The 27,958-nt window shown below is 46.8% G+C and overlaps 2 protein-coding genes across 2 annotated transcripts in view; one reads left to right on the top strand and one right to left on the bottom strand.

Moving 5' to 3' along the window:
• Positions 1-27,958, bottom strand: part of LOC309553399 (NACHT, LRR and PYD domains-containing protein 3-like) — a 997,590-nt gene that overhangs the window by 516,461 nt on the left and 453,171 nt on the right. The gene's annotated exons all lie outside the window — the stretch shown is intronic.
• Positions 1-27,958, top strand: part of LOC309552479 (NACHT, LRR and PYD domains-containing protein 3-like) — a gene marked incomplete at its 3' end in the record, with an annotated part of 343,454 nt that overhangs the window by 129,381 nt on the left and 186,115 nt on the right. The gene's annotated exons all lie outside the window — the stretch shown is intronic.

Below are 27,958 nucleotides of genomic sequence, written 5' to 3'. Positions count from 1 at the left end.
ATCGATTTTGCTGTGTGTGGGGTGGTGCAGTGAACACAATCTTTTTGGCCGCTGAGGAGGAGGGAGAAAAAATCTATTTTTATCAGTCTGTTGTGTGCAGCGTTTTTGCTTCAGTGCTGCTGACTGTGATAAGACACTGCTGTGTTCACATGTGCTAGTGATTTTATACACTTTTTTCTATTCCACTATTCAATATACACCCTTTTGGGTTAAAAAAAATTAAATTGTGGCATAGTCTGTACTAATCTATTTAAAAATTACAAACTTAAAGGGGAATTTTCTGTTTTTTTTTCCCTTCATAGCCTGCAGCAGAGCTGACTGACATAAGACACTGCTGTGTTCACATGTGCTAGTGATTTTCAATTTTATACACTTTTTTCTATTCCACTATTCAATATACACCCTTTTGGGTTAAAAAAAATTAAATTGTGGCATAGTCTGTACTAAGCTATTTAAAAATTACAATACTTAAAGGGGAATTTTCTTTTTTTTTCCCCTTTATAGCCTGCAGCAGAGCAGGCTATAAAGAACTGCTGTGTTCACATGTGCTATTGAAAAATCACCAATTTTATATCATATTTTCTATTCCGTCATTCAATCTACACCCTTTGGGGTAAAAAGAATTAAATTGCGGGATAGTCTGTATCGGTACGTGTGAGATACACCTTCCAATCTTTTGGGGCGCATCTTCCACCGCCGAGGATTGCAGGGTGCTTCAGTTTGCCTCCTGTTCCGACCTCCTCCTACTCCTCATCCTCATCCTGCCTTTAGGGTTCAAAAAATTGTAATCGGGGCCTAGTCTGTGTTTGTACGTGTGAGATACACCGTTTTATAAAACTTTTTCTATTCCGCTATTCAATCTACACCCTTTGGGGTAAAAATAATTAAATTGCGGCATAGTCTGTATCGGTACATGTGAGATACACCTTTTTAAATTTGTTTGGCGCATCTCCTTCCACCGCCGAGGATTGCAGGGCGCTTCAGTTTGCCTCCTGTTCCGAACTCCTCCTACTCCTCTTCCTCATCCTGCCTTTAGGGTAAAAAAATTGTAATCGGGGCCTAGTCTGTGTTTGTACGTGTGAGATACACCGTTTTATAAAATGTTTCCTATTCCGCTATTCAATATACACCCTTTTGGAGTGTAAAAAATTAAATAACGGCATAGTCTGTATCGGTACATGTGAGATACACCTTTTCAAATTTGTTTGGCGCATCTCCTTCCACCGCCGAGGATTGCAGGGCGCTTCAGTTTGCCTCCTGTTCCGAACTCCTCCTACTCCTCTTCCTCATCCTCATCCTGCCTTTAGGGTACAAAAAATTGTAATCGGGGCCTAGTCTGTGTTTGTACGTGTGAAATACACCGTTTTATATCCTTTTTTCTATTCCGCTATTCAATATACACCCTTTTGGGGTGAAAAAAATTAAATTTGCGTCATACTTTGCATATTTGACTGTGAGATACACCCGTTGTATTTCTATACTCTTTTTCTATTCCGCTATTTAATAAACACCCTTTTGGGGTAAAAAAAATTAAATTGCGGCATAGTTTGCATATTTGACTGTGAGATACACCCGTGCGATACTGTTCTTGTTTTGTTCCGCTATTCAATAAACACCTCTCTAGGGCAAGATCATAAATTACAGAAATATGAGGAGACCGTCAAATAGGGGCCGTGGCCTGGGTCGTGGTGCTGCTGGTAGAGCTCCTGTTGCAAGGAGAGGACATGGTCGATCTGTGCCAGCTACACGCACAAGTGAAACACCTTCCTCAAGTGTGAGTAGGCGACAGAACCTGCAGCAGTATTTGGTAGGGCATCATGCGCCTCTAGAAGTGATGAGGCCAGAAGAAGTACAGGCGATAGTAGATTGGGTTGCTGACAGTGCCTCCAGTTCCTTCACATTGTCTCCCACCCAGTCTACTGCAGAAAGGTCAGAGTTGGCACCTGCAGCCAATGTCCAACCATCTTTCACCTCACCCCCTTGCAAATCAGGCAAGCAGTCTGAGCCCCAAGCCATACAGCAGTCTCTTCTTCTTTTTGATGACTCTGTCAGCAGGGTTTCCCAGGGCCATCCACCTAGCCCTGCCCCAGAAGTGGAAGAGATTGAGTGCAGCGATACCCAACCACTTATTTCTCAAGATGAGTACATGGAAGGACCATCGCAGCACGTCTCCGATGATGACGAAACGCAGGTGCCAACTGCTGCGGCACTCAGAATTGTGGAGACCGACAAGGAGGGCAGGGGTGAAGACTGGGTGGAAGATGATGTGGAGGACGATGAGGTCCTCGACCCCACATGGAATGAAGGTCATGCAGGTGACCTGAGTAGTTTGGAGGAAGAGGCGGTGGTCGCACAGAGCCACCAGCACAGCAGAAGAGGGAGCAGGGTGCAGAAGCGGAGCGGCCGTGCCCTAGACACTACGCCTGCTACTGCCCAACGCAGCAAGGGACCGAGCGCACCAAAGCCAGCTCAAAGGAGTTCTCTAGCGTGGAAGTTCTTCAGAAAATGTGCTGATGACAGGACACGAGTGGTTTGTACCCTGTGCAATCAGAGCCTGAAGCGAGGCATAAACCTTCTCAACCTGAGCACAACCTGCATGATCAGGCATCTAAGTGCAAAGCACGAGCTGCAGTGGAGTAGACACCTTCAAAACCAAGAAAGGTCTCTGGCTCCTCCTGCTTCCTCTTCTGCTGCAGTCTCGGCCTCTCCATCCACCTCTGTATTGATACCGGCACCTGCCACCCCGCAAACAGACGATCTGTCAGCAACACCACCACCTGGGTCACCAACCATCTCCACAATGTCCCGTGGAAGCGTTCAGCTTTCCATCTCCCAAACACTTCAGAGGAAGAGGAAGTACCCCCCCTACCCACCCGCGATCCCTGGCCCTGAATGCCAGCATTTCAAAATTCTTGGCCTTTGAAATGCTGTCATTCCGTCTGGTGGAGTCGCACAGTTTTAAAAGCCTTATGTCGGTGGCTGTCCCACAGTACGTTGTGCCCAGCCGCCACTACTTTTCCAAGCAAGCCATCCCTTCCCTGCACAACCAAGTGGGGGAAAAAATCAGGTGTGCACTGCGCAACGCCATCTGTGCCAAGGTCCACCTAACTACCGATACGTGGACCAGTAAGCACGGTCAGGGGCGTTATATCTCCCTAACGGCACACTGGGTAAATGCAGTGGCGGATGGGCCTGAGGCGGATAGCAATTTGGCGCATGTCCTTCCACCACCGAGGATTGCAGGGCACTTCAGTTTGCCTCCTGTTCCTAACTCCTCCTACTCCGCTTCCTCATCCTCTACCGCCTCCTCATCCGGTCAGCGTAACACCTTCACCACCAACTTCAGCACAGCCAGGGGTAAAGGACAGCAGGCAGTTTTAAAACTTGCCTGTTTGGGGGAAAAAACCACACACCGCGCAGGAGTTGTGGAGGAGCATGGAACAGCAGACAAATGAGTGGTTGCTGCCAGCGAGCCTCAAGCCCGGCCTGGTGGTGTGCGATAACGGGCGAAATCTCATAGCAGCTCTGGGCCTAGCCGGTTTGAAGCACATCCCTTGCCTGGCGCATGTGCTGAATTTGGTGGTGGAGAGGTTCCTTAAAAATTACCCCGATATGTCAGAGCTGCTGCAGAAAGTGCGGGCCGCCTGTGCGCACTTTCGGCGTTCTCACCCTGCTGCTGCTCGCCTGTCAGCGCTGCAGCGTAACTTCGGCCTTCCCGCTCACCGCCTCATATGTGACGTGCCCACAAGGTGGAACTCCACCTTGCACATGCTGGAAAGACTGTGCGAGCAGCAGCAGGCCATAGTGGAGTTTCAGCTTCAGCACGCACGCGTGAGTCACTCTGCGGAACAGCACCACTTCACCAGCAATAACTGGGCCTCCATACGAGACCTGTGTGCCTTGTTGCGCTGTTTTGAGTATTCCACCAACATGGCCAGTGCCTATGACGCCGTTGTCAGCTTAACTATCCCACTTCTATGCCTCCTTCAAAAAACGATTTGGGCAATGATGGAAGAGGATGTGGCACAGGATGAGGAGACGGAGGAGGAGGATGAAGAGGTATCATTTCCAAGGCTTTCAGGGCAGTCATTCGCAAGTGGCTCCGAGGGTGGGTTCCTGCACCCACAAACGCCAGGGACACAATTGTCCAGCAGGGGCCCAGTTCTGGAGGAGGAGGAGATGGAGGAGGAGATGGAACCATGTTCACAGCAGGGTGGCACCCAGGCCAGCTCATGGCCATCACTGGTGCGTGGCTGGGGGGATACAGAGGACACAGACGATACACCTCCCACAGAGGACAGCCTTTCGTTGCCTCTGGGCAGCCTGGCACACATGAGCGATTACATGCTGCAGTGTCTCCACAACGACCGCCGAGTTGCCCACATTCTAACTTGTGCTGATTACTGGGTGGCCACGCTGCTGGATCCCCGTTACAAGGACAACGTACCGTCCTTAATTCACTCACTGGAGCGCGATCGCAAGATGCGCGAGTACAAGCGCACGCTGGTAGACGTGATGCTGCTGGCATTCCCACCTGACAGCGGGGCCACAGTGGAAGCACAAGGCAGAGGAGGAGGAAGAGGTCGCCAACGCAACCAGGGCACCGCCAGCACCTCAGAAGGCAGGGTTAGCATGGCCGAAATGTGGAAAAGCTTTGTCAGCACGCCACAACAAACAGCAGCACCAGCAGCTCATATGGAACGTCTTAGCAGGAGGCAGCATTTCACCAAAATGGTGGAGCAGTATGTGTGCACACGCCTACATGTAGTGAATGACGGGTCTGCCCCCTTCAACTTCTGGGTCTCCAAATTGGGCACATGGCCTGAGCTTGCCCTTTACACCTTGGAGGTGCTGGCGTGCCCTGCAGCCAGTGTATTATCTGAACGTGTATTTAGCACGGCTGGGGGCGTTATCACAGACAAGCACAGCCGCCTGTCCAGAGACAATGTGGACAAGCTCACGTTCATTAAAATGAACCAGGCATGGATCCCACAGGACTTTTCCGTACCTTGTGCAGAATAGAGATGGATACCGACCTTACCCAGCCATTGTTCTATTTTTGATCTTTCTCACTCTTTTGGGGTGTACCCTCATTTAAAATGACTGAAAAAAAGCAGTGTTGGCTACCTCGTCCTCCTCCACCGCCGCTTCCACCTACACCGCCCATAGGTGTGCGCAGCCTATTGCATTAGGGTGTGCACCCCAAAGTTTAAATACACATGCATGTGTTTGCCTACATGTATATGACCCCGGTACATTACTCTCCCTGCTGGCAAAGTGAAATAGAAGTGTGTGGCACTTCTCTTATGGCAGAGCAGGTCCGAGGGAGATCTTTCCCATCTCCTCACTGGCAAACAGAGCGATAATGCTAATGTGCCCTAGGTGATTAGGGTGTGCCCAGGCACACCCGTCACACCCTGTGCGCACGCCTATGACACCGCCACATCCACCACCACCTCAACCTCCCTCCTACTCCATATGGGCCTCGTCCTTCACAGATGAAGAACATTGTTTTATTTTTCTGTTTTTTTTTTTGTTGTTTTAAGTTATTTCCCTATCCACATTTGTTTGCAGAGCACTTGCCATGCTCTTAACTACGTTTTGCTGCCATTTTGAAGCACTCCATTTGTAGCCCTTTCCATTGGTTTTTTAGAGCCATTTTAGTGCCTGAAAGTTCGGGTCCCCATTGACTTCAATGGGATTCGGTGTCCGGGAAAAGTTCGGAAAAAGTCCGGGACACGGACCCGGACTTTTTTTTTCAAGTTCGGCCGAACACGGACATCCAGGTGTCCGCTCAACTCTACTCACTATGCATAGAATATGAGTCCATGAATACAACCTGCAAACTGAACAAAAGGCAACAGTTATAAAAGCTGTTTGTGACAGTTCTTGAGCAGTGGTATAGAAGAGCCTTAATAAACAAAGAATATGGCGTCAATCACAATAATAGGAAGCAGTGGACGCATATAAATCTGAGAAATGACCTAAAGCCTTCGGTATAGGAGTTACCTGGGCAGAATGAGCAGTTCTCATGTCCTTCCAACATAGAAAAGCTGGTTGAGGGAGACCATTGTCAGCATGAGACGAATATCAGCGTGAGGTGGGGATCGGTTTAGGATTATTTTTGAAAAAAATGAGGTTTGGGCACCCACCGCAAAGCTTATCTCCTTCGACAGTGAAACAGTTATAACAATAAGGACTAGTGTCCGATCCAGGTCCCACAAGATAGATCTGAGCCGTTATCCAGTATTGTGTTGGAAATTGTGTGGGATTTAAATGAATTTCTGGGCCATGAAGCGGTATCTCCCCAAGGGAGTTGGGTAAAGTAACTGGATCCCGATATGGTGTTCTGAGCAGATTGGGTCAAAAGCAGTTGTTGGTTAGCATTATGCTGAACAACAAAACTGTGGAACATACCTGTGTCTATCAGCCTTTTAGGAGATAGCTGGAAATCGTGGTGTTTTCAAAGACGTGGGAGAAAAGGGATTGTTTCCCATCGATGAATAAAGGATCAATCCCGTCTTGCCTTGCAGTGAGCTGGGGAGGCTGGTTGACTGCCTCCATGTGTAGGTCAGCGGTTAGCCGGAGCCGGGTAAGGAGGAGTTGGTGATCTCGGGCACCTGTGGAGTGGTTGGTTGTCCTGTCTCTGCAGATCCATGGGCTCTTCGTCAGGCAGTGGAGGCAGGCGCAGTCCGCTGTTCCAGTCGGGGAGGTCTATCATGTTGAGGTTCAGGTAGATAAAAAAGGAATGGAGATCCCCTGGACCCCGCATATTGAAAGTAAGTACCATATGCATGATGGAAAGACAGAAAGGAAATTTCCACCTGTAAGACAAATTTCTTTCCTGGAGCTGAGCAAGCAAGGGCCGGAGGTCTTTCCTGTGTTGTAAAGTTATTTGGGATAAATCCTGAAAAAGTTTCATTTCATTTGCCTGAAATAAAATATGATTTTTGTTCCTGGCATTTCTAAGAATGTCTTCTTTCATATGGTAATTGGCAATACAACAGATGATGTCCCTGGGAGGATCTGTGTCCCTACCTCTGGGCCTTAGGGCTCGGTGGATGCGATCCAGTTCTATAGGAGCCTCTGGTGGTCTACCCAAAAGTTATTTGAAGATACGCGTTGCTGTTTGGTTGAGGATAGTGTGGTCCACAGATTCTGGAATACCTCTCACCCTCAGATTATGTCTCCGACCTCTGTTGTCGAGATCTTCCAGATGGTGGTGCAGTTCTCTAAGGTGAATGGAGTTAGAGTCTGAGGTGAGTCTTGTTTCTCTCAGCAGGGCCTCGTGGCAGGTAGTTGTGTCTTCCACTACCTCCAGTCTTGAGGCGACTCCTTGTATATCGCTTCTTAGTTCCGAGATGGCAGCCGACAGCGTTTCTTTAATATCTACCGCTACTAAGCGGAGATCATCCAAGTTCATTGATCTTTTGGTGAGAAGAGAGGGATCTCGGGCTTCTGCTGGCAGAGCGCACCTCCATGGCCAGGGTGTTGTGAGGAAGCCATTGCTCCTCGCTGTTGAGAGAGGAATAACCCTGGGATGTTACCCTGAGACTGGGTATTGTTGGTTCTGGGAGAGTGAGAACGTGATCCTGAGGCAGATCTATCGGGTTTCCCCATAGTTTGCGTCGGTATTTCCTTCAGCAGGGTAATAAGCAGACCTATATGTGCCGGAGCAGAGATCTCAGGCAGCCATCTTCGGCAACATCCAGGCCACGCCCCCCACAAGCCATCAACTTGATTCATAGGGTGAAGGGATGGGCCAAACACTCCCCTGTTCAGTTCACAGCAGAATTCCCAAACAGAGGAAATGTTCTAACCCTATTGAAGTCTATGGGAGCCGAACAGGAAAAATCAATCAAGCACCCATTTTGAAGGCTTATATGCAAATAATTGGCCATAAATAGGGTATGGGGGGTCTGTGTACTGCCGTGGGGACATGTATCAATCATTTTTTAATTAAATGATCATTTTTTTTCAGGAGCAGTGATTTTATTGATGCTTAAAGTGCAACAATGAAAATGAAAAATGTCTTTAAATATAGTGCCTGGGGGTTCCCTTAATGTGCCTGTAAAGTGGCGCATTTGTAGCATATACAGAACATGATACAGCCAAAATGACATTTCTAAAGAAAAGAATCCCATTTAAAATGACTCACGGTTACAACTGCTGGCACCCGGCTATTAATAAAGAAAAAAAATTGCCTTGGGGTCACCCCCCCAGTCCATACCAGATCCTTATCCGAGCATGCAGCGTGGCAGGTCAGGAAAAGTTGGGGATAAAGGAGTGCCCCCCTCCTGAACCATACCAGACCACATACCCTCTACACGGGGAGGTGTGTGCTTTGGGGCAGGGGGGGGCTCATTTTGATGGGGACAAGGGCCTCTTCCTGACAACCATGGGCTGTGGTTGTCAGGGTCTGCAGGTGGGGGGCTTATCGGAATCGGAAAACCTGGCCCCCTTTAACAAGAGGGCCGGGATCTGAGGGCCCCCTTGTTAAAGGGAGTTTCCAGATTCCGATGAGCCCCCCAACCCGCAGACCCTGACAACCACATCCCAGGATTGTTGGGAAGAGGCCCTTGTCCCCATCAACATGGGGACAAGGTGCTTTGGGGTGGGGGATGCAGAGCTCCCCCTGCTCCAAAGCACCCACCCTATGTTGAGGGCATGTGGCCTGGTATGGTTCAGGGGGGTGCTCTCTTTCCCAACGCCCCTTTTCCTGAGCTGCCAGGCTGCTCGGATAGGGGTCTTGTATGTATTTTGGGGGGGACCGCACACTTTTTTTTTTTTTTTTGGAGTGGGGTTCCTCTTAAAAACCTGAAGGGCCTGGTATGGACTGGGGGGACTCCATGCTGTTTTTACTGGCATTTTTTTTTTTTTTTTCTCAGCTGTCAGCAGGAAATCCATTGACAGCTGATGATTCATCGGTTGTTAAGGACACGGTGGTGCTCAGTGCATTGCAGGGTGTTCGTCGGGGCGAACACCCGACAAATTTGAATGTTCGTTGAGCGGCTGAACAGGCAAATGTTTATGCCCAAACTCATGCTCGGCTGAACCATTTGCCCATCTCTAATAGGGAGGTAAGAAGGATCGGTGCATGTTGCTGCCTTCCCCTCTGAAGATGGATTTTTCCTTGTCACAGCCCGGACCTTCGAGCCGAGCATCTGCAAGTATTATGTTAATGTTTCCATTGTTTTCCCTTGTTCTTCCCTTTCTTCTTGTTTTGTAGATATTCCTGAAAAAGAATCTTCATTTGCTTATATTTGGATTTGGACTAAAGTTTGTCAATAATAGAAATCATAGATTTTGACAGGGAGTGTCATGTTTCACATGCTTTGTGATATGCCTTTAAATGTTATATGTATTCTCCTGCCCCTGGTTCCTCCCCTCCCCTTAGCTCAGTTTATCCTGTATAGATAGCTCCACCCCTTTGTTCATTTTTCCCAGTAATGTATCTCAGCCTCATGTCTCATGGAGTGGATCACATTATGATCTTTTGACCTATCCGATGTTCGTTGTTGTAAGATCCTCACAGTTTATGAATTAAAACGTCACAAGATCTTCAAGGTGTCATCTGGATCGAGTCACTGTCTGTTAATTCAGCTAAGATTGTGGGTTATCGCTATCTCATCACAACTGTAGTTACAGCGATCACACTTTCAATGCTTACATTGGAGAGGGAGAACAGGGGATGTGTCCTTTCCCTCCACTCAGGTCTCATATTACACTAAGCTCTCCTCTCTATGCTGTGCAGTGTGTGACATCAGATTCCTGCCCTCTGCCTGCTGGAGTGGAGAATAATCCTCCGATCTGTGTGTTTTAGATGGCTGTAGAGCAGAGAGGGCTGCAGATAAATGTTCCATCTCTGTGTATCACCTGAGGCCAGTCACCTCACTGGGTACATATGGAGGGTTCATATCCACTTTATCAGATCATCCGGTGACTTGTTGGGATGTGCACAGTGACAGCTCAAGGCTATCAATGTAGAATTACCAGCACAGGATCTGTGAAAAGTTCTGATAAGTACAGTATCTGACAAAAGTAAGTACGCCCCTCAAATTTTTAAAATATTTTATTCTATCTTTTCATGTGACAACACTGAAGAAATGACACTTTGCTACAATGTAAAGTAGTGAGTGTACAGCTTGTATATGATGATATCTGATTGCTGGTAATAAAGAATGTGGAATGGAAGAATAAAGTGATTTAATGCTCTCTATGCTGTGCAGTGTGTGACATCCAATCACAGGCTAAATCTTGCCGCTTTAATCTCCGTAACATCTCCAGAATTCGCCCCTTCCTAACTAATGACACCACAAAACAACGTATTCACTCCTTGGTTATTTCATGCCTGGACTACTGCAACTCCCCCTCACTGGCCGACCTTTACACAGGCTCCTCCCCCTTCAGTCTATCATGAATGCTGTTGCCAGATTAATACACCATACTAACCAATCCGTGACTGCTTCCCATCTCTGCCAATCTCTTCACTGGCTTCTCCTCCCCATCGTATAAAATTAAAAATACTAACCACAACATACAAGGCCATCCACAACATCATCCCCAGCTACATCACCAACCTCGTCCATAGATATCGCCAAAATTGTCCTCTCTGTTCCTTCGGGAACCTCCTGCTCTCTAGCTCCCTTGTTACCTCCTCCCACGCTCGCCTCAAGAACTTCTCCAGAGCCTCTCCCATCCTCTGGAACTCCCTATCCCAGTATGTCGGGTCAGCTCCTACTAGGGCTGCGCATCTTCACTTACCTCACGATTCGATACGATTTTATTCCACGATGCATCACGATGCATCATGATTACTATGGGGACCCTTTTCTAAAGGGGGATCTATGGGGACCCTTCTCTAAAGGGGGATCTATGGGGACCCTTCTCTAAAGGGGGATCTATGGGGAGCCTGGGCCTGCCCTAAAGGGGATCCAGGGGAACTGAGCTCTAAAGGGGGATCTATGGGGACCCTGTTCTAAAGGGGATCTATGGAATAGATCCCCTTTAGTGCAGGGTCGCCATAGATCCCCCTTTAGAGTGGGCCAGCATCCCCAGAGATCCCCTTTTAGTAGAGCAGGTCCCCTCATAGATCCCCTTTTAGAGAAGCCACATCAGGTTAGAAGAGTTACCTGATGCTAGTTGTAGTGCCGTAGGCCCTGGTAAGGAGGAATGCTGGGCTCTGTAGTCCCCCTAGTTGTAGTATAGCAGGCTCTGGTAAGGAGGAATGCTGGGCTCTGTACAGAGCTACAGAGCCCAGCATTCCTCCTTACCAGGGCCTACTGGTTACTGCACAACATTATTGGTAACTGGTTGCCAGATGTTACTGCACATAACTGTTCACTGCTTGGTTGCTAAAGGTTACTGCACATCATTAATGCAAAGAAGTCCTCTTGCTAGATTAAAAGTGTTGTCTTGCATTGCATTTGCTGCAGAATTTGGGCAGAAAAGATGGGGTTAATAAAGCCGAGCAGGATTATATTCAAAAACAGTACTGAGTGTAAATGATCATAGCAAGCAGAGAGGCAGAGAGCAGTGATCATTTAGTGGCTAAAGTGAAAGTTCAACTCAGCAGGGCAAATTAGCTAATTCCGATTGTTAATCACACATACCATCTGCCCGCTCATCCATGCCGACCAGTGTTACAGGCAGTGCTTGTAATGCTGTTAAAAATCAGAGAGGAGAGAAGCGTGCTAACAGATAAGCGGTTCAAACAGACATAACTCTCACCGCCCACCGGCTTTCCTTATCCATGCTGCCTTAGGATTGTCACTGTCTCCTCTCTGCGATCCTCTTTAACTCCTCGGACCCCGGCCACTGCTCATTAGTGTGTCTCTCCATTCGGCCAGTTCTGCTTTCAGGCAAGGGCACCACTGGTTAGTGCTTCCCTTTCCCTGCAGCTGCATGTGACAGGGAGCGATTGTGAGGATGCGTGTGTATCCCGGGGCCAGAGAGAGCACTGATAGCCCCGCTCTCCTCCTCTCCTCTCCCGTGCCACGAGGAGGAGCTCCGTGCTCCACAAGCCCGGCCGCCGCCAACAACTCATTCAGCGCCGCCATGTCACTTCTGTCCCCGCCCCCGGAAGTGACATCATTAGGTAATCGATTTTTCAACCACCCCAAATCGATGCAGAATCGCAAAGGGTCGCATTGCGATGCATCGATTCGGCGATTATATTCAGCAGCCCTAGCTCCTACCCTGTCCACCTTTTAGGTGATCCTTGAAAACACACTTCTTCTGGGACGCCTTCCCCACCCCCACCTAAGATCTGTATTTGAGTCTCCTCCATCAGATCATCCCCCACAGCCACTACCTTTTGTACCACCTCGCCCTCCCTTTAGATTGTAAGCTCCATGAGCAGGGCCCCCCTATTCCTTTTGTATTGAACTGTATTGTAAATTGTGCTGTCCCCCTTTTTTTTTTTTTTTGACAGCAGTAAGGAGGTAATACAGCGGCTCCTTACCTCCTTTCAAATGCTCTCTGAAGAGCAATCTAAATGCAGGTTGCTTTTCAGAGACCAAAACACTTGTGAACAAGTCCTTAATTGTTTGTTTGTTACAAATGTTTTATATTATTTATATAATTTTGAGACTCTATATGTACAGTGTATATATATATATATATATATATATATATATATATATATATATTATACTTTTAACATTTTTAACTGCCCTGTTGGGGGGCTTTGATGGAATATCAGGGCTCTAAACCGACCCCAGATGTTTCACTTTTGAGACACCATGTGGTTTGGTGCATGTGAAAATGCATGTTAGCAGATGTGTGGGGTGCCATTACGAATTACTGGCACTGTCGCACGCCTGCTAATGGACGGTGTGTTTCTGTGTGTGTCAGGAAAGACACAATTTTGTGACTGACATGCAAAGGTGTGAATAGCCTTATAAAGAAAATGAAAAATAGTCCTGGCGCTGGTTATCCGGATGAAACCCTTGGACAAATAATCCATAAAACCTCTGGTCAATATTGTATAGGGGAGCAAAGCCATGTGCCAACAGTCTATCTGGCTTTGCTCCCCGTTTACACCAGGGATTCCTCCATCTATCTCAGGGGTTCACACACCCAAGAAGAGGAAGTTACAATAGTGGTTACCATATCCTATTGTTTTATCCGGGACCCCATCAACATCCTCACTGACATCCAAGACCCGGTATTTATTTTATCATCTTTTATCTGTTATTGTGACAAAATTACCTTTTAATTACCTCCTGCTGACTGTGCATACATTTTGTGGGGTGTATGTACATCTATACTACATCTGTGCGCCACCCTTTTTTCCAGTCAATGTGTCATGCATTTACATCCCATGCCAGGGATTGGTGGCATTGTTAGCGGTGGATTTAAAATATTGACCAGAGGTTTTATGGATTATTTGTCCAAGGGTTTCATCCGGCTGACAACCACCGGGACTATTTTTCATTTTCTTTATAGTGGGGTCACACTGGTGCACTGTGGTTTGGTCACAGTGTAATTGTATGTGCGTTTTACCTGGATTTTAGGTACATTTCTATTGCACAGTGCATTTTCTGAAACCGCATCAAAGATGCAGCATGCAGGACTTTGATGCACTTTCATGAAAACACACTTTTTACCACTTCCGGACTGCTCACGTTGCTGCTACTGCAGCACAGTGGCAGCCCTGGGTCCAGTGGCGTAGACCTACATCACTGGATTCCTGCCTGTCTCCGCGGCCGGACACAGCGGGAGTCAGGCTGGAGGAGGAGAGACGGCTATCACCGTCCCTCTTCCCCGATCGTTGGGGAAAGTGTGAGAAGATCCGTCCGCTTGTGTAAACAAAGCAGGCGGATCTTCTCTGTGACAGACAGGAGCAGATCACAGGATTCAGCATAGCTGACCCTGCGATCCTTGTCTGTGTCATACAACCCCCTCCCCCCCACACACGTCAGTAAGCATGAGGCACACATTTAACCCCTTGATCACCAACCAGGGCTGTGGAGTCGGTAGATAAATGTTCCGACTCAGACTCCTCAGTTTTTTGTACTTCCGACTCCGACTCCTCTGTATTAATATATATTAATCTTTCGACACGGACTTGGGTGGGTGGCATCGCAGTAACTATTCTGGCCACATCACTAACGATCTCTGGATAAACAAGGATGGCTTCTTCAACTAACAAGATTTAATTTTCCAGCAAAATACTCTCTCTTTTCATCATTGAAGATGCAATGCCCTCAGCTATTAACCCTCCATTTTTGTTCAGGCGATATAACAGGCTCTTCCATTCCAAGAGGAATTTACCCAGGGTTAGATTGTCACATTGTAACCTCTTGGTGACAGTGATGGGGTGAGAAATAAAGTTCTCCAGCTCTTTTGTTTGTGTCCACTGGCTTTCAGTTAATGCAAGATTTTCATTGTCCATTTCTTCTATGAAGTCTAAGTTCAAGAAAACGCTTCATCATTAAATCATTAAATAAGTGCTTCCCCAGCGAGTTGTTTGATCCAAAATGGCTCCTTTTCCTGCACGTCTTTTCAAAATTGCATCTGTTTTCGGGGCCCTGGCTGCAACAGTTACTTGCCGTAATTTGCCAATTAGTGTAGCTGCATGGCGATCTTTTAATCCATCTCTTATGGCAAGTTGCAGTGTATGAACAGCACATCGCTTATGATGAATAGTAGCAAGCTTCAATGCTTCTGCAACAAAGTTGTCTAAAAAAATGTCAGCATTCTCTTCAGTTTCTAAACTTTCTCCAATATGGGCGGCACAGTGGTGTAGCAGTTAGCACTTTCACCTAGCAGCAAGAGGGTCACTGGTTCAAATCCCAACCACGACACTACCTGCCTGGAGTTTGCATGTTCTCCCTGTGCCTGCGTGGGTTTCCTCCGGGTACTCTGGTTTCCTCCTACACTCCAAAGACATGCTGGTAGGTTAATTGGATCCTGTATAAAATTGGCCCTACTATGTATGTATGAATGTGAGTTAGGGACCTTAGATTGTAAGCTCCTTGAGGGCAGGGACTGATGTGAATGTGCAATGTACATGTAAAGCGCTGCGAAAATTGACAGCGCTATATAAGAACCTGAAATAATAATCATAATACTTGCAGAGCTGTCTTCCTCTAACTCTAATATCTGTTTGTTACCTTCTTCATCTGCATTCATCTACTCAATTGTGCTCAACATGTTAGAAGCGTTATCTGTCACAATACATAAAATCTGTTCCTTTGTAATTTCAAAATCTTCTATAACACCCTCCACTAACTTCTGAAGGTAATCACTGGTGTGATGGATGTGCCTGAGGGTCCGTGTTATTGTTTTGTAATTATTTTCATCCACAAATCGAACATTAATAGCAAAATAATTGACTCTGTGACGTGTGCATGCATCCATTTTAAGGAAGACAAAACGTCCTTTCAGAACTTGCTGTAGTTCTTCCTTTTTACATTTGGCCTCCTCAATTATAAGTTTCCTTATACTAAGTAATTATAACTTTTTGTGAATTAGGACATTTAAACTTGCTTTTTTTTAAATTCCAATCTAAATTTAGTATGAGTAGGAGCCGGAGTCGGAGTCGGTGCATTGTTTGCCGACTCCGACTCCAGGTACCCAAAATTTCCTCCGACTCCTCGACTTCGACCCTACTCCGACTCCACAGCCCTGTCACCAACAGTGTTAACCCCTTCCCTGCCAGTGTCATTATTACAGTAACAGTGTATATTTTTTGCACGGATTACTGTAGTAATGTCACTGGTACCCCCGAAAGGGTCAGAAATGTCAGTTAGGGGTTCGATCTGTCCGCCGCAATGTTGCAGTCCAGCAAAAAATTGCAGATCGCCGCCACTACGCCGCCATTATTAGTAAAAAAAAAAAAAAAACAAACATAAAAATGACATAAATCTTTCCCGTAGTTAGTAACTTTTGCGCAAACCAATCAAAATACGCTTATTGCGATTTTTTTTTTTTTAACCAAAAATATGTAGCAGAAAACAAATTGGCCTAAAATGTTAAAAAAAATTTATTTGTAATTTTTTTTTTTTTTTTGGGAATGTTATATATCAGAATGTGAAAAATATTGTTTTTGTTTTTCAAAATTGTCGCTCTTTTTTTCAAAAATTAAAAATCGCACAGGTGATCAAATACCACCAAAAGAAAGCTCTATTTGTGGGGGGAAAAAAAGACATAAATTTCATTTGGGTACAGCATCGCACGATCGAGCAATTGTCTGTTAAAGTAACGCAGTGCCGAATCGAAAAATATTGCCTGGTCAGGAAGGGGGTAAAATCTTCCGGTCTTAAAGTGGTTAAAAATACACTCCATTGAGAATTTTTTTGTCAAAGACATGTAGCTAAATACATTTTGGCCTAAATATATGACAAAAATTGAATATATTGGATATTTTTAACTATCAAAGTAGAAAATGTCAATTTTCCCAATATTTTCGCCCTTTTTTTATTAATATCGCAAAAAATAAAAAGCGCAGAGGTGATCAAATACCACCAAAAGAAAGCTCTGTTTGTGGGAAAAAAAGGACATAAATGTGGTTTGGGTACAGCGTTGCATGACCGCGCAATTGTCAGCTAAAGTCGCGCAGTGTCAAGTTGAAAAAAGTGGCATGGTCATTAAGCAGCCAAATCCCCCGGGGCTAAAGTGGTTAATAGAAATTCAATAGAAGTGCACCTAAAACCCAGGTAAAATGCACATACAATTACACTATGACCAAATTGCAGTGTACGGGTTATTAGGGATAAGAGAGTGAATAGGCAGGAGGGGGGGTGTTAAGAATATGTGTTAATGAAGAGCAGACCCCTGAGACTTTCCTGATCTCGGCTCCAGGAAAATGTTTTACATTTTCATAGACCCCGCCGCTTTAACATTTTCCTGGAGTCAAGATCATTTGGGACGTCACACCTGCTGATGAATGACGCGTGCCCGAAGGGAAGCCTCAGGGTTGGAGTCGATTTAGTGGCTGGGCATGGGCAGTGGGACGCACGGCAACAGCTGATGAATGATGCGGTGTAACGTTAAAAATCACTACCCCGTGTAAATTCTCTACCATCCGCAGCTGTGAGCATGCGCACTGGGAAGCGGCTCAGCTGATGAATGACGTACCCTCACCGGAAGTGACGAGGCTAGGGTATTTTCACGGGGTAGGGATTTTTAACATCACACCAGGGAGGGAGAACAAGCTGACAGGGGGAGGGGAGCTTGGAAGGAGAAGAGTGATTAACAGTTGAAATAGAGATCAGGCAGAGTTGAGGTAGCTGGAACGGAGGAGTCCGGGAATCATACGTTGTGCAGTAACAGGAGGGAGAATGACATTCACCCCTGTCATGCAGGAGAAGGCAGAAGCTCCCAGTGCGCCCCCCCTCATCACAGATATGGACACTGCCTAGGGCAGATGACCCTCCCGCCCACCCCTTGTACCGGCCCTGATTGAGCCTGAGGCCTGAAGTGGGTTTGCCATTGTTACCGGTTACCACCTCTCCAGCCCATGTGAGCTGTGACTCCAGGTGTGAGAACTGAGACAAGGACCATTCCGGCATCTTTGGTTTGTGTTGTTTTATTGTATTAAAGGGGATGGGAGAAGGGAATGAGTGGGATACTCCTTTGGCTCAACTAGGTACAGTTTTGTGACTCTTCTAGAAAAATGACTGTTAGCCAAAGCGTCCTGTAACACTGAAAACTGTGCTGGAACCTCGACTTTAATTCAGAAGATCCTCGACTATAGAATACTTGACTCCTGACACTGCTTTGCTCAAAAGTCACTAAACAGCTCCCTCCAGCCTTGCGCTAGCTTGAGGTAGCTCTTTGTAAATTCCTGTGCTGCTGCAACTCCCAACTTGTACACTCCACACTGTACACTGACTCTTCAGGGCCCAAACTGCAAGCGCCCCCTTTACACTTCAGGGTCCTCTGACCAGGCACCCCCTTTACCGTTAGCTGACACTTGGATCCCGAACCTTCTCCGGAGTGGTCCCCTCTAACACTAGGTAAACCCCCAGGAGCAATCCGCAATACTCACGACCTTTGTAGGCTTTCCTGGGACTGGACCCCTCTCTCTCTCCGCGGGTTCTCGGCACACCGGATCCCTTTCAGTGCAACTCAGCTCCCTCTGGATTCTCAGGCAGCACCCAGAGACATCCGCTTCCTCTAACAGGAGGAGAGACAGCCGTTCTCTCCCTACTGGGACTCTGCTCCCGCCAAAGACGCTGAGTAATGCACTCACCTCAAACTTACAGTGCATTGCGAAGGTATTCAGCCCCCTTGAACTTTTCGACCTTTTGCCACATTTCAGGCTTCAAACATAAAGATATAAAACTGTATTTTTTTGTGACGAATCAACAACAAGTGGGACACAATCATGAAGTGGAACAAAATTTATTGGATATTTCAAACTTTGTTAACAAATAAAAAACTGAAAAATTGGGCGTGCAAAATTATTCAGCCCCTTTACTTTCAGTGCAGCAAACTCTCTCCAGAAGTTCAGTGAGGATCTCTGAATGATCCAATGTTGACCTAAATGACTAATGATGATAAATAGAATCCACCTGTGTGTAATCAAGTCTCCGTATAAATGCACCTGCACTGTGATAGTCTCAGAGGTCCGTTTAAAGCGCAGAGAGCATCATGAAGAACAAGGAACACACCAGGCAGGTCCGAGATACTGTTGTGGAGAAGTTTAAAGCCGGATTTGGATACAAAAAGATTTCCCAAGCTTTAAACATCCCAAGGAGCACTGTGCAAGCGATAATATTGAAATGGAAGGAGTATTGGACCACTGCAAATCTACGAAGACCTTGCTGTCCCTCTAAACTTTCAGCTCATACAAGGAGAAGACTGATCAGAGATGCAGCCAAGAGGCCCATGATTAGTGTTGAGCGAACACGGACTGTATTATTCGTGTTCGTACCGAATAATTGGATTTTTGTTACCCGAACACGGACCCGAAAACTTTACTGTATGTTCGGGTTTAAAATCCGTGTTCGGTCATTTTATTTCCTGTTTTGTATGTAATGGCGCGCTTTTAATGGCGGGCTTTCAACAGCCAATCAACAAGCGTTTAACTGGTGTGCCTTAAGCCATCCCAGCCATGCCTACTAATGTATTAGTAGCTGTGATTGGCCATCTGAAGCATGTGACCATGTTTTTCTAAGTTCGAGAGCCCCAGCGCGCTGCGTCATTCTGCTGTAGTTTAGGGACAGAGCACACATTATACGTGCTGGCTGCTGATTAGGGAAAGACAGTGATTCTGTGAAAAATTTTGTCCGAAAAGAATGCAGGGTCAGGTCGGAGTGCAGGCAGGGAGAGTTATTAGAGCATTTTAGGGCGAGGCTGGAGAATAGGCAGGGTCAGTGTTCTACATCGATTTTGCTGTGTGGGGGGGTTGTGCAGTGCCAGTGAACGATCTTATCGAGCATATTAGGGACAGGCTGGAGAATAGGCAGGGTCAGTGTTCTACATCGATTTTGCTGTGTGGGGGGTGGTGCAGTGAACACAATATTTTTGCCCTCAGTTAAGCCCGCTGAGGAGGAGGAGGGAGAAAAAAATCTATTTTTATCAGTCAGTTGTGTGCAGCATTTTTGCTTCAGTGCTGACTCTGATAAGACACTGCTGTGTTCACATGTGCCATTGAGTGATTTTCAATTTTATACACTTTTTTTCTATTCCACTATTCAATATACACCCTTTTGGGTTAAAAAAAATTAAATTGTGGCATAGTCTGTACTAAGCTATTTAAAAATTACAATATATAAAGGGGAATTTTCTTTTTTTTTCCCTTCATAGCCTGCAGCAGAGCTGACTGACATAAGACACTGCTGTGTTCACATGTGCTATTGAAAAATCACCAATTTTATATCATATTTTCTATTCCGCTATTCAATCTACACCCTTTGGGGTAAAAATAATTAAATTACGGCATAGTCTGTATCGGTACGTGTGAGATACACCTTCCAATCTTTTGGGGCGCATCTTCCACCGCCGAGGATTGCAGGGTGCTTCAGTTTGCCTCCTGCCTGTTCCGAACTCCTCCTACTCCTCATCCTCATCCTGCCTTTAGGGTACCAAAAATTGTAATCGGGGCCTAGTCTGTGTTTTTACGTGTGAGATACACTGTTTTATAAAATGTTTTCTATTCCGCTATTCAATCTACACCCTTTGGGGTAAAAAGAATTAAATTGCGGCATAGTCTGTATCGGTACATGTGAGATACACCTTCCAATCTTTTGGGGCGCATCTTCCACCGCCGAGGATTGCAGGGTGCTTCAGTTTGCCTCCTGTTCCGAACTTCTCCTACTCCTCATCCTCATCCTGCCTTTAGGGTACAACAAATTGTAATTGGGGCCTAGTCTGTGTTTGTACGTGTGAGATACACCGTTTTATAAAAAAATTTCTATTCCGCTATTCAATCTACACCCTTTGGGGTAAAAAGAATTAAATTGCGGCATAGTCTGTATCGGTACGTGTGAGATACACCTTCCAATCTTTTGGGGCGCATCTTCCACCGCTGAGGATTGCAGGGTGCTTCAGTTTGCCTCCTGTTCCGAACTCCTTCTACTCCTCATCCTCATCCTGCCTTTAGGATACAAAAAATTGTAATCGGGGCCTAGTCTGTGTTTGTACGTGTGAGATACACTGTTTTATGAAAAAATTTCTCTTCCGCTATTCAATCTACACCCTTTGGGGTAAAAAGAATTAAATTGCGGCATAGTCTGTATCGGTACGTGTGAGATACACCTTCCAATCTTTTGGGGCGCATTTTCCACCGCCGAGGATTGCAGGGTGCTTCAGTTTGCCTCCTGCCTGTTCCGAACTCCTAATACTCCTCATCCTGCCTTTAGGGTACAAAAAATTGTAATCGGGGCCTAGTCTGTGTTTGTACATGTGAGATACACCGTTTTATAAAATTTTTTCAATTCCGCTATTCAATCTACACCCTTTGGGGTTAAAAGAATTAAATTGCGGCATAGTCTGTATCGGTACATGTGAGATACACCTTCCAATCTTTTGGGGCGCATCTTCCACCGCCGAGGATAGCAGGGTGCTTCACTTTGCCTCCGGTTCCGAACTCCTCCTACTCCTCATCCTCATCCTGCCTTTAGGGTACAAAAAATTGTAATCAGGGCCTAGTCTGTGTTTGTACGTGTGAGATACACCGTATTATAAAACATTTTCTATTCCGCTATTCAATCTACACCCTTTGGGGTAAAAGTAATTAAATTGCGGCATAGTCTGTATCGGTACGTGTGAGATACACCTTCCAATCTTTTGGGGCGCATCTTCCACCGCTGAGGATTGCAGGGTGCTTCAGTTTGCCTCCTGTTCCGAACTCCTCCTACTCCTCATCCTCATCCTGCCTTTAGGGTACAAAAAATTGTAATTGGGGCCTAATCTGTGTTTGTACGAGTGAGATACACCGTTTTATAAAAAATTTTCTATTCCGCTATTCAATCTACACCCTTTGGGGTAAAAAGAATTAAATTGCGGCATAGTCTGAATCGGTACGTGTGAGATACACCTTCCAATCTTTTGGGGCGCATCTTCCACCGCCGAGGATTGCAGGGTGCTTCAGTTTGCCTCCTGTTCCGAACTCCTCCTACTCCTCATCCTCATCCTCATCCTGCCTTTAGGGTACAAAAAATTGTAATCGGGGCCTAGTCTGTGTTTGTACGTGTGAGATACACCGTTTTATAAAAAAAATTCTATTCCGCTATTCAATCTACACCCTTTGGGGTAAAAAGAATTAAATTACGGCATAGTCTGTATCGGTACGTGTGAGATACACCTTCCAATCTTTTGGGGCGCATCTTCCACCGCCGAGGATTGCAGGGTGCTTCAGTTTGCCTCCTGTTCCGAACTCCTCCTACTCCTCATCCTCATCCTGCCTTTAGGGTACAAAAAATTGTAATCAGGGCCTAGTCTGTGTTTGTACGTGTGAGATACACCGTTTTATAAAAAAAATTCTATTCCGCTATTCAATCTACTCCCTTTGGGGTAAAAAGAATTAAATTGCGGCATAGTCTGTATCGGTACGTGTGAGATACACCTTCCAATCTTTTGGGGCGCATCTTCCACCGCCGAGGATTGCAGGGTGCTTCAGTTTGCCTCCTGTTCCAAACTCCTCCTACTCCTCATCCTCCTCCTGCCTTTAGGGTACAAAAAATTGTAATCGGAGCCTAGTCTTTGTTTGTACGTGTGAGATACACCGTTTTATAAAAAATTTTCTATTCCGCTATTCAATCTACACCCTTTGGGGTAAAAAGAATTAAATTGCGGCATAGTCTGTATCGGTACGTGTGAGATACACCTTCCAATCTTTTGGGGCGCATCTTCCACCGCCGAGGATAGCAGGGTGCTTCAGTTTGCCTCCTGTTCCGAACTCCTCCTACTCCTCATCCTCATCCTGCCTTTAGGGTATAAAAAATGGTAATCGGGGGCCTAGTCTGTGTTTGTACGTGTGAGATACACCGTTTTATACATTTTTTTTCTTCCGCTATTCAATCGACACCCTTTGGGGTAAAAATAATTAAATTGCGGCATAGTCTGTATCGGTACGTGTGAGATACACCTTCCAATCTTTTGGGGCGCATTTTCCACCGCCGAGGATTGCAGGGTGCTTCAGTTTGCCTCCTGTTCCGAACTCCTCCTACTCCTCATCCTCATCCTGCCTTTAGGGTACAAAAAATTGTAATCGGGGCCTAGTCTGTGTTTGTACGTGTAAGATACACCGTTTTATAAAAAAATTTCTATTCAGCTATTCAATATACACCCTGTTTGAGTGTAAAAAATTAAATTACGGCATAGTCTGTATCGGTACATGTGAGATACACCTTTTTTAATTTGTTTGGCACATCTCCTTCCACCGCCGAGGATTGCAGGGCGCTTCAGTTTGCCTCCTGTTTCGAACTCCTCCTACTCCTCTTCCTCATCCTCATCCTGCCTTTAGGGTACAAAAAATTGTAATCGGGGCCTAGTCTGTGTTTGTACGTGTGAGATGCACCGTTTTATATCCTTTTTTCTATTCCGCTATTCAATATACACCCTTTTGGGGTTGAAAAAAATTAAATTTGCGTCATACTTTGCATATTTGACTGTGAGATAAACCCGTTGTATTTGTATACAGTTTTTCTATTTCTCTATTTAATAAACACCCTTTTGGGGTAAAAAAAATGAAATTGCGGCATAGTTTGCATATTTGACTGTGAGATACACCCGTGCGATACTGTTGTTGTTTTGTTCGGCTATTCAATAAACACTTTTCTAGGGCAAGATCATAAATTACAGAAATATGAGGTGACCGTCAAATAGGGGCCGTGGCCTGGGTCGTGGTGCTGCTGGTAGAGCTCCTGTTGCAAGGAGAGGACGTGGTCGATCTGTGCCAGCTACACGCACAAGTGAAACACCTTCCTCAAGTGTGAGTAGGCGACAGAACCTGCAGCAGTATTTGGTAGGGCATCATGCTCCTCTAGAAGTGATGAGGCCTGAAGAAGTACAGGCGATAGTAGATTGGGTTGCTGACAGTGCCTCCAGTTCCTTCACATTGTCTCCCACCCAGTCTACTGCAGAAAGGTCAGAGTTGGCACCTGCAGCCAATGTCCAACCGTCTTTCACCTCACCCCCTTGCAAATCAGGCAAGCAGTCTGAGCCCCAAGTCATGCAGCAGTCTCTTCTTCTTTTTGATGACTCTGTCAGCAGGGTTTCCCAGGGCCATCCACCTAGCCCTGTCCCAGAAGTGGAAGAGATTGAGTGCAGCGATGCCCAACCACTTATTTCTCAAGATGAGTACATGGAAGGACCATCGCAGCACGTCTCCGATGATGACGAAATGCAGGTGCCAACTGCTGCGGCACTCAGAATTGTGGAGACCAACAAGGAGGGCAGGGGTGAAGACTGGGTGGAAGATGATGTGGAGGACGATGAGGTCCTCGACCCCACATGAAATGAAGGTCATGCAGGTGACCTGAGTAGTTTGGAGGAAGAGGCGGTGGTCGCACAGAGCCACCAGCACAGCAGAAAAGGGAGCAGGGTGCAGAAGCGGAGCGGCCGTGCCCTAGACACTACGCCTGCTACTGCCCAACGCAGCAAGGGACCGAGCGCACCAAAGCCAGCTCAAAGGAGTTCTCTAGCGTGGAAGTTCTTCAGAAAATGTGCTGATGACAGGACACGAGTGGTTTGCACCCTGTGCAATCAGAGCCTGAAGCGAGGCATAAACTTTCTCAACCTGAGCACAACCTGCATGATCAGGCATCTAAGTGCAAAGCACGAGCTGCAGTGGAGTAGACACCTTCAAAACCAAGAAAGGTCTCTGGCTCCTCCTGCTTCTTCTTCTGCTGCAGTCTCGGCCTCTCCATCCACCTCTGTAGTGATACCGGCACCTGCCACCCCGCAAACAGACGATCTGTCAGCAACACCACCACCTGGGTCACCAACCATCTCCACAATGTCCTGTGGAAGCGTTCAGCTTTCCATCTCCCAAACACTTGAGAGGAAGAGGAAGTACCCCCCTACCCACCCGCGATCCCTGGCCCTGAATGCCAGCATTTCAAAATTCTTGGCCTTTGAAATGCTGTCATTCCGTCTGGTGGAGACGCACAGTTTTAAAAGCCTTATGTCGGTGGCTGTCCCACAGTACGTCGTGACCAGCCGCCACTACTTTTCCAGGCAAGCCATCCCTTCCCTGCACAACCAAGTGGGGGAAAAAATCAGGTGTGCACTGTGCAACGCCATCTGTGCCAAGCTCCACCTAACTACCGATACGTGGACCAGTAAGCACGGTCAGGGGCGTTATATCTCCCTAACGGCACACTGGGTAAATGCAGTGGAGAATGGGCCTGAGGCGGATAGCAATTTGGCGCATGTCCTTCCACCACCGAGGATTGCAGGGCGCTTCAGTTTGCCTCCTGTTCCTAACTCCTCCTACTCCGCTTCCTCATCCTCTACCGCCTCCTCATCCGGTCAGCGTAACACCTTCACCACCAGCTTCAGCACAGCCAGGGGTAAACGACAGCAGGCAGTTTTAAAACTTGCCTGTTTGGGGGAAAAACCACACACCGCGCAGGAGTTGTGGAGGAGCATGGAACAGCAGACAAATGAGTGGTTGCTGCCAGCGAGCCTCAAGCCCGGCCTGGTGGTGTGCGATAACGGGCGAAATCTCATAGCAGCTCTGGGCCTAACCGGTTTGACGCACATCCCTTGCCTGGCGCATGTGCTGAATTTGGTGGTGCAGAGGTTCCTTAAAAATTACCCCGATATGTCAGAGCTACTGCAGAAAGTGCGGGCCATCTGTGCGCACTTTCGGCGTTCTCACCCTGCTGCTGCTCGCCTGTCAGCGCTGCAGCGTAACTTCGGCCTTCCCGCTCACCGCCTCATATGTGACGTGCCCACAAGGTGGAACTCCACCTTGCACATGCTGGAAAGACTGTGCGAGCAGCAGCAGGCCATAGTGGAGTTTCAGCTGCAGCACGCACGCGTGAGTCGCTCTGCGGAACAGCACCACTTCACCACCAATAACTGGGCCTCCATGCGAGACCTGTGTGCCTTGTTGCGCTGTTTTGAGTACTCCACCAACATGGCCAGTGCCGATGACGCCATTGTCAGCTTAACTATCCCACTTCTATGCCTCCTTCAAAAAACGATTCGGGCAATGATGGAAGAGGATGTGGCACAGGATGAGGAGGAGGAGGATGAAGAGGTAACATTTCCAAGGCTTTCAGGGCAGTCATTCGCAAGGGGCTCCGAGGGTGGGTTCCTGCACACACAAACGCCAGGGACACAATTGTCCAGCAGGGGCACAGTTCTGGAGGATGAGGAGGAGGAGATGGAGGAGGAGATGGAACCATGTTCACAGCAGGGTGGTACCCAGGCCAGCTCATGGCCATCACTGGTGCGTGGCTGGGGGGATACAGAGGACACAGACGATAAATCCTCCCACAGAGAACAGCCTTTTGTTGCCTCTGGGCAGCCTGGCACACATGAGCGATTACATGCTGCAGTGTCTCCACAACGACCGTCGAGTTGCCCACATTCTAACTTGTGCTGATTACTGGGTGGCCACGCTGCTGGATCTCCATTACAAGGACAACGTACCATTCTTAATTCACTCACTGGAGCGCGATCGCAAGATGCGCGAGTACAAGCGCATGCTGGTAGACGCAATGCTGCTGGCATTCCCACTTGACAGCAGGGCCACAGTGGAAGCACAAGGCCAAGGCAGAGGAGGAGGAAGAGGTCGCCAACGCAACCAGGGCACCGCCAGCACCTCAGAAGGCAGGGTTAGCATGGCCGAAATGTGGAAAAGCTTTGTCAGCACGCCACAACAAACAGCAGCACCAGCAGCTCATATGGAACGTCTTAGCAGGAGGCAGCATTTCACCAAAATGGTGGAGCAGTATGTGTGCACACGCCTACATGTAGTGAATGACGGGTCTGCCCCCTTCAACTTCTGGGTCTCCAAATTGGGCACATGGCCTGAGCTTGCCCTTTACGCCTCGGATCCCACAGGACTTTTCCGTACCTTGTGCAGAATAGAGATGGATACCGACCTTACCCAGCCATTGTTCTATTTTTGATCTTTCTCACTCTTTTGGGGTGTACCCTCATTTAAAATGACTGAAAAAAAGCAGTGTTGGCTACCTCGTCCTCCTCCACCGCCGCTTCCACCTACTGCGCCACATCCACCACCACCTCAACCTCCCTCCTACTCCATATGGGCCTCGTCCTTCACAGATGAAGACATTTTTTTTATTTTTCTGTTTTTTTTTTTTGTTGTTTTAAGTTATTTCCCTATCCACATTTGTTTGCAGAGCACTTGTCATGCTCTTAACTATGATTTGCTGCCATTTGCACTTCAATGGGGTTCGGTGTCCGGGTAAAGTTCGGAAAAAGTCCGGGACACGGACCCGGACTTTTTTTTCAAGTTCGGCCGAACACAGACATCCAGGTGTCCGCTCAACTCTACCCATGATCACTCTGGATGAACTGCAGAGATCTACAGCTGAGGTGGGAGACTCTGTCCATAGGACAACAATCATTCGTTTACTGCACAAATCTGGAAGAGTGACAAGAAGAAAGCCATTTCTTAAAGATATCCATAAAAAGTGTCGTTTAAAGTTTGCCACAAGCCACCTGGGAGACACCAAACATGTGGAAGAAGGTGCTCTGGTCAGATGAAACCAAAATCAAACTTTTTGGCAACAATGCAAAACGTTATGTTTGGCATAAAAGCAACACAGCTCATCACCCTGAACACACCATCCCCACAGTCAAACATGGTGGTGGCAGCATCATGGTTCGGGCCTGCTTTTCTTCAGCAGGGACAGGGAAGATGGTTAAAATTGATGGGAAGATGGATGGAGCCAAATACAGGACCATTCTGGAAGAAAACCTGATGGAGTCTGCAAAAGACCTGAGACTGGGACAGAGATTTGTCTTCCAAAAGACAATGATCCAAAACATAAAGCAAAATCTACAATGGAATGGTTCACAAATAAACATGGCCAAGTCAAAGTCCAGACCTGAATCCAATCGAGAATCTGTGAAAAGAACTGAAAACTGCTGTTCACAAACGCTCTCCATCCAACCTCACTGAGCTCGAGCTGTTTTGCAAGGAGGAATGGGCAAAAATTTCAGTCTCTCGATGTGCAAAACTAATAGAGACATACCCTAAGCGACTTACAGCTGTAATCGCAGCAAAAGGTGGCGCTACAAAGTATTTACTTAAGGGGGCTGAATAATTTTGCACGCCCAATTTTTTAGTTTTTTATTTAACAAAGTTTGAAATATCCAACAAAATTCGTTCCACTTCATGATTGTGTCCCACTTGTTGTTGATTCTTCAAAAAAAAAAAAAAAAATACAGTTTTATATCTTTATGTTTGAAGCCTGAAATGTGGCAAAAGGTTGCAAAGCTCAAGGGGTGGGGGGCGAATAGTTTCGCAATGCACTGTATACCCACTCCCAGAATCCTCTGCGTCATAATCTGCCTT

The sequence above is a fragment of the Pelophylax lessonae genome (genome assembly GCF_965119305.1).
Source record: "Pelophylax lessonae genome assembly, chromosome: 4".
Classification (NCBI taxonomy): domain Eukaryota; kingdom Metazoa; phylum Chordata; class Amphibia; order Anura; family Ranidae; genus Pelophylax; species Pelophylax lessonae.
This window is presented reverse-complemented; position numbering and strand designations above follow the sequence as displayed.